General features: G+C 47.2%; 2 long non-coding RNA genes across 2 annotated transcripts in view; one reads left to right on the top strand and one right to left on the bottom strand.

Moving 5' to 3' along the window:
• Nucleotides 1-3: 3 nt before the first annotated feature.
• LOC114816983 overlaps nt 4-10083 on the top strand; it is a 45667-nt gene continuing 35587 nt past the window's right edge. Inside the window, exon 1 of the long non-coding RNA XR_003764807.1 lies at nt 4-130. This is a non-coding gene — a long non-coding RNA (uncharacterized LOC114816983). The remainder of the gene's footprint in view (nt 131-10083) is intronic.
• The window catches only part of LOC103171403, a 37723-nt gene continuing 31718 nt past the window's right edge, over nt 4079-10083 (bottom strand). Inside the window, exon 5 of the long non-coding RNA XR_003764805.1 lies at nt 4079-5549. This is a non-coding gene — a long non-coding RNA (uncharacterized LOC103171403). The remainder of the gene's footprint in view (nt 5550-10083) is intronic.

Genomic DNA, 10083 nt, shown 5'->3' with positions numbered 1-10083 from the left:
TTGCTCAAGATCGCCCAGTAGAAAAGTGGCAGAGCCAGGATCTGAACCCAGGACCTTCTGACTCCCAGGCCCGTGATTTCAACACTAGGCCACGCCAGGAAGAGTGTCGGCCGTCCTTAGGGAGATGTCGGTAAGTGCTGTGCTCACAGTAAGCACTCGATAAATACCATTCATCCTTTGACACCCGACACCCTTGGGAGCTGCCCTGTTGTTCTTGATTGGCCCCTGCATTTCTGCGCTTCCGACCCCACAGTAAGCTGGGACCTTATTGGTCTTGGAGGTTTTTCTTTTTCTTTTTTTCCCCCTTATGGAGTTTCTTAAGCGCTTACCATGTGCCAGGCCCTGTACTAAGTCCTGGGGTAGACACGGGATCATCAGTCTGGATGATCGGCCATGGGGTTCAGAGTCTTCATCCCCCTTTTACAGACGAGCTAACGGAGGCCCGGAGAAGCCAAGTGAGTTGCCCCAAGTCACACGGCAGACGAGTGGCAGAGCCAGATTTAGAACCCAGGTCCTCCTAACTCCCAGGCCTGTGCTCTTTCCTCTAGACCAGGGTGCTTCTCTAGATTACAGTTAGATTATTGCCAGGAATCCGTCAGATTACTATTACTCTACTCGAGTGGGAAAAGAGGTACCAAACTTAGAGAGACCAGACTCACCAAACTAAGTCCTAGGGTGAATCCGGAAAGAGGAAATTAAGCCACAGCGGCCAGCCATCTTTCCTTCCTCGGGTGTATGGCTTGCCCAGAGGGAAATTAAAATGGAAAATTCCCCATTTGCTCATAGGTCACCCCCAGTGAGGCTTGAAGGGTGATTCTCTTGGCAGATCACCACCTGATTACCTTTTATCCACCCTGGCGCTCAGTACAGTTCCTGGAGCCTAATAAGGGCCTAACAGATACCACAAGAATCATTACTATTAAACTCTCCACCAGGCCACGCCGCTACCAGTGGTGTGAAGAGGGTAAACGTTTCAACCCGATAAAGAGTTGAATAATGTACGATAATGTACGGTAACTCCTCCTCCACTTCTGGATTTGACTTTATTACGGTCTTTAAGCACTCGCCATCTGTCAAGTGCTGGGGCAGCTTCAAATTTAACAGGTGGGATGCCGTCCCTGCCCCACGTGAGGCTCACATGGAAGGGGGAGGATTTAATCCCCATTTTATAGTCGAGGAAACTGAGGCACAGAGAGAGGAAGTTAATCGACTCGTCCAAGTCCACCCAGCAAGCAAGTGGCAGAGCCGGGATTAGAAGCCGGGCCCTCTGACGCCCAGGCTTGCGCTCTTTCTACTAGGCCACACTGCCTCTCCAGAACAGTGTCACATCGCTTCTCGCCCACACTGGGCGGCTCTTTTTGACTTTCTTCCGACACCGTCCGTAGGAAATAAAAATCCTGGTTGATCCTACCCTCGAAGAGTTTCATAGAAGTCACGAGCCTATCCCATTGAGAGGTCCCGGGGCCCCACTTGTCCTGGGCCTCCGTAATTTCTGCTCACCCACCCCAGCTATATCATCGTCATCATATGTGTGGTTTTTGTTAGGCGCTCAGTATGAGCACTAAGGTAGATAGAGAAGAAAATCCGTTTCCACCTGGGGCTCACCGTCCAAGGAGGAGGGCGAACAGTATGACTTCAACTGCCTTTCTTCTTAAGTGTGTCTTTGATGTCGTGACAGCATTCGAGACGGTGCCGGGAGAGTCAGAGAGGTATACTGAGCTCATAAAACATGGCTGGAGAATAGACGGCGTCGATTTTTATCACTTTGACTCCCACGCACCAGCATAATGCAAGCTCTTTCTACTTGTGTATTGTGGGTACTGTACTCTTCCGAGCGCTCGGGACAGTGCTCTGCACATAGCAAACGCTCCATAAATACCGAGTGACCGACCGACTAATATCAACAGACAATTTACTGAAGAGTGATATGGCCACGATCTGTGGTTGACTTGTATCTTACATCACATGACCTCAGTCAACACTATTTATTGAGCGCTTGGGGCAGAGCACTGTAGTAACCCTATGAGAGAGAAATAACTATTATGATAATAAGAGCATACTATGTGCCAAGCTCTGTACTAAGCGCTGGGATAGGAGATCACTGGGGCTCACGGTCTCAGTAGGGTGGAGAACAGTGTGATTTCAGCTGCCTTTTTTAAGTGTTGTCTCTGATGATGCAAAAGAATGCAAGATAATGTTGGGAGCATGAGAGAGACCTACTGAGCTCATTATTATTATTAATCGTATTGAGCGCTTACTATGTGCAAAGCGCTTGGGGCATAAGAGCTCATAAAACATAGCTTGAGAAAAGATGACATTCACTCTGGCTCCGAAACACCAGCATAGTGCAAGCACGTTATACTAACATCACTCAACATTTTACTCGACTGTTATTGCCACCGTCTCCGATCGACTTGTATCTCACATGACTTGACCAGAATCAATCCATAGCATGTATTGACCTCTTAGTCTGGGCGGAGCACTGTCGCACTTAACCAATGCCGCGATTTAAGTTATCATCATTAGTAGTAGTAGTAATAATTGTGTTTCCTATTCAGCGCCGTACTAAGCCCTGGGGTAGATACAAGATCCTCAGGTCCCACTTGGGGCTCACAGTCTTAGAAGGAAGAAAAGAGGGATTGAATTCCCATTTTGCGGATGAGGGAACTAGGGTGGAGAGGAGTTAAGCGACTTGTCGTAGGTCACACAGCAAGTAAGTGGCAGAGCCAGGATTAGAACCCGGGTCCTCTGAATCCCAGGCCTGTGCTCTTTCTATTAGACCCCGCCTCATCATTCAGTAGAGTGGTTAGGCACAAACCCTGCCCTCAAGGAATTTAGAATAAAAAATTGGGAGGATGGATTCTCCATTGTAAGCTCCCTAAGGGTACTGATTGGATCTACCGGCCCCTTTGCGCTGGACTCTCCCGAGCTCTTAATACAGGGGCTCTGCACGTATCAGGCGCTCAATAAATACCACTGATTTTTTTTTTCTCTGATGCTTAGATTTCATCAAAAAAAAAAAAAAGGACAGTTATTCAGGGCCGAATGCCTTCGTTGGAATGCCCGCCCGTGCAGGAATGAGACAAGAATGAGAATTTCCATTTGTAGGTTCAACCTATTAGAGGCCCCAGTGGTTGACTCCGCTACTTGGTGTAGATTAACGAGCAGGTGTTAGGTGAGCTGAAGACTCACCAATCGTTCAGGCATAATGGGATTTTGTTTTTGACAGATTGGGTTTCTGAAAAATGAAGGTACAGTCTTAAAATTGTTGGTTATGGTGGAAAGATTTAGGTATTTGGGGGTCACCTAAACGCCTGCCAGTGCTTTTGGCCGATTCATTTACTCTCCTTCAACTCATGCAATCAGTCTAGAATTTAATGGGAACGCTTCCCACTCTGCCTGGAGTCATGAGATCTTCAAATAGAAGCAGTGTGGCTTCGTGAAACAGCCTGGGAGTCAGGAGACCTGGGTTCTAATCCTGACTCCGCCACTTAAATCAATGGACAGTGTATGCAGAGCACTGTGTGTGGGAGAGTAGTGTATGATCTTGGGCCTCAGTTACCTCATCTGTCAAATGGGGTTCAAGACTTTGAGCCCCATGTAGGACAGTGACTGTGTCCAACCTGATTAGTGTTTATAATAATAATAATCGTGGTGTTTAAGTGTTTATTATGTTCCAGAAACTGTACTAAGCCCAGGGGTGGATACAAGCAAATCAGGTTGAACGCAGTCCCTGTCCCATCCCAGCCCTTAGAACAGTGCTTAACACACAGTGAGCCGCTTCACAGATGCCATCGTTATTAAGTTGGGAGGAAGGTTAAGGCTAGAAGTTGAAGATTTTTGCCTTTGACTGATCTTCTGCCGAGTTTTCCAAACTCTTCTGCTGGTCCCCCATCTTTCCCCTCCTCTCTATTTTTAGACTCCGGGGATCCCGTGTCCACCACGATTTCTCCCCTCATTTCTCCCCCACCCACCCCTAGTTGAATTCTTCTTTCCAAGCTGCCCTCCCTGAAAGGTCAGCCTGACCTATTTTCCATGACAAAAGGAGGCCTAGATTTAAGAAAAGAACCATAAACACTTCATGTTTAGAAATGTAATTTTATTAAAATATCCTTTTGCAAAAAAAAAAATCCAGCAGGAATGGAAAAATACAATATTTTCAGGTGTACGACAAAGACAGGTTTTTAAAGACTATGTAAACATACAAAGTACTTTGTTATAAATGTGTCAAGAGTTTACTATAGAATGAGTGAAATCCCTCTTCATTCTAGACTCTTCCCACAAAAGTGCTACATCTAGTGCTTTTGTTTTCCCTAGGATCTTACACATTTCTTTACGAACGCTTCAGATATTTACATTTTTCTCTTCCTCTGCTCCCCAGAGGTAATCTAAAGACAGAGGACCATTGAGCAAACAGGAATACATTTCTCATTTCGATTTGTGGGGTTGTAGAAGAGCACCGCAGCTTCTGGAGAAGGGAGGAAATTCTCATTTTAATAATAAAATAAAAAGCTGAAGAACATTAGCTGCCAACCAGCTCTTTAAGTGCCATGAAGAGAAAGAAAGAAGGCAAAGCCAAGATATTATCGCACTGCTTCTAGACTGTCAGCTCGTTGTGGGCAGAGAACGTGTCTGCCAATTCCGTTGGACTGTACTCTCCCAAGCGCTTAGTACAGTGCCCTGCCCATAGTGAGCGCTCAGTAAATCCCATTGATTGATTGCTTCTCTGCTTCTGAACGTGGGCCTCCCAACTTTTGAAATGGGTGAAAGTTCATTTCCATGGGTTGGTTTGGAATCAAGACGTCAACACGAGCCAACCACCACCTCTGCCCTACTGGAACTGTGTCCAACCTGACGGTCTTGTATCTACCCCCGCGCTCGGGACAGTGCTTGACACATAGTAAGCACCTGACGTCCCAGAAGGATAAGCCCAACTGTACCTGAACCTTCGTGCCCTTCAAGTCATACTCATTGAGCGCTAACTTTGTGCAGAGCACCGTACTAAGCGCTCGGGAGGGTACATCACCACAGAGTCGGGAGACACGTCCCCTGGCCACGTAGCTTTCAAATGAAGGGAGGATCTTTCACAAGAAACACCGCACATTTAGAAATCTGGGCTGATTTATTTTTTATGCTGAAAGTCTCGTGCCTCACTCATGAATTATCACAGCAGAATTGGTATCAAAGATCAACTTTATCTAGTAAGCACATTTCCCCATAGTTCTGTTTGTTTTTTTTAGCGGCAAAAACTTCCCCTCATTTCTGCTAATCCATCGATGGTATCTGATCGCTCACCGGGTGCAGAGCGGTGTACTAAGCCCATGGAACTAGCTACCTCCAAGAGGGGAGTTTTGATTTCTACCGCCCGTTGAGGCTCTTCCTTTTAAAAACTTCCCTCAGGACATTTCTTCTGCCCTCTGCTCTCCTTTCAGAAGAGGACGGGGAACGGTCCGAGGTCGATCAGGCTCGGGGTCCGGCCGAATGGGCAGGGAAACCGGCCTGATATCAGGCGACAAGGAGGCAGCCAGGAATTTCAAGAGGCAAATCGCCTGTGGAAACATCAAGTTGTAAAAGATTTGCTCAGCAGTGATGCAGGGATTATATTTAGTGTGTTCTTTGCCTCCTTCCCCAAACGTTTTAATCCTGTCCGTCACTCTAGTAGCCAGTTTGCAAGTCTGACTGTTCACTTGAATTCCTCCCCAGGTTTGCGCGTCCGTAAAGTAGCCGGCCCAAAACCGTGAAGGTTCGGCTTTCAATTCTAGGTCTTTAACCGAAACACGCTCAAGGTTGATATTCTGTCTTTTACTGCATCTTTGCCGAAAGCAATCTATGCTTCCCTGCTTTCGGAAAACTCACCCCCCAGCGCCCTGGGGTTCTTGCCCTGCCTCTTACCTGCCGTCTGGGCAGATCACTTAACTTTTCTGGACCTCTCGGTTCTCATTCATTCGTTCGATCGTATTTATTGAGCGCCTACGGTGTGCAAAGCACTATATTAAGCGCTCTTCTGTAACCTGGGGCTAAAATTGCCTCTGAGACTGTGAGCCCCGGGATCCTCTTGATCTAATTATCAATTCATGAAAGTTATTGAGCACTTACTGTGGGCAAGGCACTGTACAAAGCACTCGGGAGAGTACGGTCCGACAGAGTTGGTAGACACGTTCCTCGCCCGCACCGAGCTTATGGTCCATCTCCTATCTACCCTAACGCTAAGCACAGTGCTTGGCACATAATAAATGCTTAACAGACACGATCGTCGCTTAATGTATAGACGTACAACTTAGGACGCGAAAGGACAAGAAGCATGAGCCCCGTAGTAAAATGGAAGAAAATAGAATTCTCACCCCAAACTGAAATTAAAGAACCAATTATCTTGAGGTCTTCCAAGTCCCCCACATTTCTCTTCACTTTTCGTGTGATTTTTATGGTAAACCCCCTTTCTGTCATTCGGGTTTTCCTTGTTTTGCGGCCAGGGATCAAGGGTCTGACTTCACAAGTGACACATTCGTTAGAGAGCTCTTAAAAGTTAATGCTGTTTGGTGAGAAAGTTCTCGGAAACGCTTGATACAGCAGTGAAGGGGTGGGCGGAAACCGGGGACTTGAACTGATGGGTTTACTCTGGGTGAAGAACCTATCAATCAATCAATCAAAGGTATTTATTGAGCGCTTACCGGATGTAGAGCACTACACTAAGCACTTGGGAGAGTACTGTAGAACAGAGCTGGTGGACACTTTCCCTGCCCGAGAGGAGCTTACGGTCTAGGGACGAACTTACAGTCTAGAAATACGAAATCTCAGAAACTGAAAACAGATTTCAGCTGTATCTGTGAAGCTACCTTGGTTCTTGGAAGTTGTGGAGGTTAAGAGAGGCAGAAATAAAGGCAGGGAGGGCTCGCTCTTTTTTTGTGATATTTCTTAAGTGCCTATTCTGTGCCAGGCACTGTACTAAGTGCTGGGATAGATACAAGCTAATCAGGTTGGACACAGTCCATGTCCCACATGGGAATCAGGATCTTATTCTGCATTTTACAGACAGGGAACCGAGGCCCAGACAAGTGACTTACCCAAGGTCACACAACACACAGCAAAGCCAGGATGAGAACGCAGACCCGTGCGTTATCGCGACATCATCACTGTCACCAACAGACACAAGCCACAGGGACTGCTGTGGACATAGAGACATGAAGTGGTCGACAATTCCCTGATGGAATCCTCTAGACTGTGAACTCCTAGTGGGCAGGGATCGTGTCTACCAACTCTCTTGCATGGTGTTCTCCCAGGCGCTTAGTACAGGGAGGTAAGTGCTCAGTAGATACCATCGATTGATTGATTGGATCAAACCAATGTCACCGAACTTCCCTGGGCCTCAGTCCCCTCAACTGTAAAGTGGAGATTAAGATTGTGAGCCTCACGTGGGACATCGACTGTGTCCAACCTGTTTAGGTTGTGTCTACCCCAGCGCTTAATACGGTGTCTGGCACTTAGTAAGCGCTTCACAAAGACCATTAAAAAAAAAATGGCCCATTCGGTTTTGAATTCCATTTCCTGCGCTTAATACGGCGTCTGGCACTTAGTAAGCGCTTCACAAAGACCATTAAAAGAAAAAATGGCCCGTTCGGTTTTGAATTCCATTTCCTACACAGTGACACCGGAATGTTAAGCGACTCCCCTCCTGCATCTCCGTCTTCATGATTAGGGTTGGTCCAGTTTTATTCCGTTAGCTTCTCCTCTCTAAAAATCCCTAATTTTCCCTCTAAAACTCTCTGGTCCTCTAGATCATGAGTTGATCCAATCCCTGCTGGAAGCTAATGATGTTTTCATCTGATTTTCTCCAAGAAAGCACTGGACATATTCATCGCCACTGAAACAGTCCATCACTGGTATTTATTGAGCACCTACTGCTTGTAGGGCACTGTACTAAGCGCTTGGGAGAGTATAATACCACAGAGTAAGAGGAAACTTTCCCTGCCCATAATAAATTTACATTTATTATGACGGGGAGGCAGACGTCAATATAAATGAGCAATTTACGAATGAAGAAGCTTTTCATCATCATAAACTTATATTACATATTATATATTAAGTTTATTACGATGAAAAACTTCTTCATTCGTAAATAGTACTAGTACTAAGTGCTAATGGTACAGTACTAAGTTTGCTAAGTGCTCACTGTGTGCCAAGCACTGTACTAAGCTCAGGGGTAAATTAATTAATAGCGTTTATTGAGCACTTACTGTGTGCAGAGCCAGTCGGTAGTATTTACTGAATTCCACGCGAGCATACTAAGCACCGGGGAAGAATTCAACAGAGGAGAAACTCTCCTCACAGTGGCTGGGAGAATCGTCCGATCGAATCAATCAACCGTATTCACTGAACCTTTCCTGTGTGCAGAGCACTGTACTAAGCGATTAGGAAAGGACAATACAGCGGATCTGGTCCACAGGGAGTTTACGGTCTAGCGGGGAGACCGACATTAATGGAAATAAATGATAGATTTAGACATGTGTGGTGGGGCCGAGGGAGGGTGATCCAAGGGATGAGATCTTAGTTCCGCGAGCCCAGAGCGGGAGGGGTGAAATAGTGGAAGTTTCTACTACCCATCCTTACCATACGCAAGCTGAAGAACAGAGAGTTGGCTGTAGAGAAAACCGGGGCTGCGGGGGGAGAGAGGCCACCCTGGACATGACTTTCTTCCCCTCCAAAGCCTTATTAAAGCCACGTCTCCTCCAAGAAGCCTTCCCTGATTAGGCCCTCATCTCCCACTCCCTTCTCTGTCACCCTAATTCGCTCCCTCTCTTCACCCTCCCCAACCCCACCGCAATTATGTCCCCATCCATAATTTCTTTCTGTCGATGTCTGTCTCCCTCCAACCCCCCAGACTGTAAGCTCATTGTGGGCAGGGAACATGTCTGTTCTATGGTTCTATCGTCCTCTCCCAAGCGCTTAGTACAGTGGTCCGCACACAGTAAGCACTCGATAAAAGTGTTCAGTGATTAACTGAAATGGAAAACAGCTCATTAGGGGAGTGAGCGACTCCTGAAGGTGCCGGGCAGATAGAGGCAGCCGAGTTGATCGGGAATTTTATGCAAGCGATAGAACTTCGATCCCTTCGAACCAAGAGAGAGTGAGAACCTCTGGGTTCTGCTAAGGTTTTGTCGTTTCAAGGTTCCGTCGTTTCTGCCGACCATTTCGCTGTCCGTGGGCCGGTCTCTCTCCCATAAGCCACGGGGTAAGTAAGCCTCTCTCACGAGGCGGGGGGATCGTTGAAATGCATTTTTTGTTGTCGAGAATCCCAGAGCTGGAGGGGAATCTCACCCGATCGTCTGATTCATGGAGGGATTCATTCGATCGTATTTACTGAGCGCTTACTGTGTGCAGAACGTTGTACTAAGTGCGTGGGAGGAGAGGCAGTGAGGCCTAGTGGAAAGGGCTTGGGTCTGGGCAGTCAGATGCCGATCCCAGCTCCACCACCTACCTCCCGGGCGGCCTTGGGCAAATCACTCTGCTTTTCTGGGCCTCGGTTTTCTCGTCGATAAAATGGGGATGAAATTCCTGTCCTCCCTCCTGCTTAGGCTGAGGGACAGGGTTTAATCTTGATTATCTTGTTTCTAGCCTAGTACACAGCACAGTGCTTGGCACATTATTATTGTTATCATTATTAGCATTAACAGGATTATTGGCTAAACCATCTGGACACGATTTCTCTGGTCTCTAAAGATCTCTGGAAAACTCCTTAAGGGTCTCCAGCTAGAGCAATTCTGCAACCTCCCTGATGAGAAGCAGCGTGGCCCAGTGGAAAGAGCGAGGGCCCAGGAGTCAGAAGTCCAGGGGTCCTGGGTTCTAATCCCGGCTCTGCCGCTCGGCTGCTGTGTGACCTTCGGCAAGTCACCTCAACTCTCTGGGCCTCAGTTCCCTCATCTGCAAAGTGGGGATTAAATCGTCCTCACTCCTACTTAGATCGTGAGCCCCAGGTGGGGCAGAGACTGTGTCGGCCCCGATCATCTCGCATCTACCCCAGTGCTGAGTACAGTGCTTGGCATATAGGAAGCGCTTAGCAAGTAGCAGTAAAAGAAAAATGAAGCAGTT

Source organism: Ornithorhynchus anatinus, chromosome 15 (genome assembly GCF_004115215.2).
Source record: "Ornithorhynchus anatinus isolate Pmale09 chromosome 15, mOrnAna1.pri.v4, whole genome shotgun sequence".
Classification (NCBI taxonomy): Eukaryota; Metazoa; Chordata; class Mammalia; order Monotremata; family Ornithorhynchidae; genus Ornithorhynchus; species Ornithorhynchus anatinus.
This window is presented reverse-complemented; position numbering and strand designations above follow the sequence as displayed.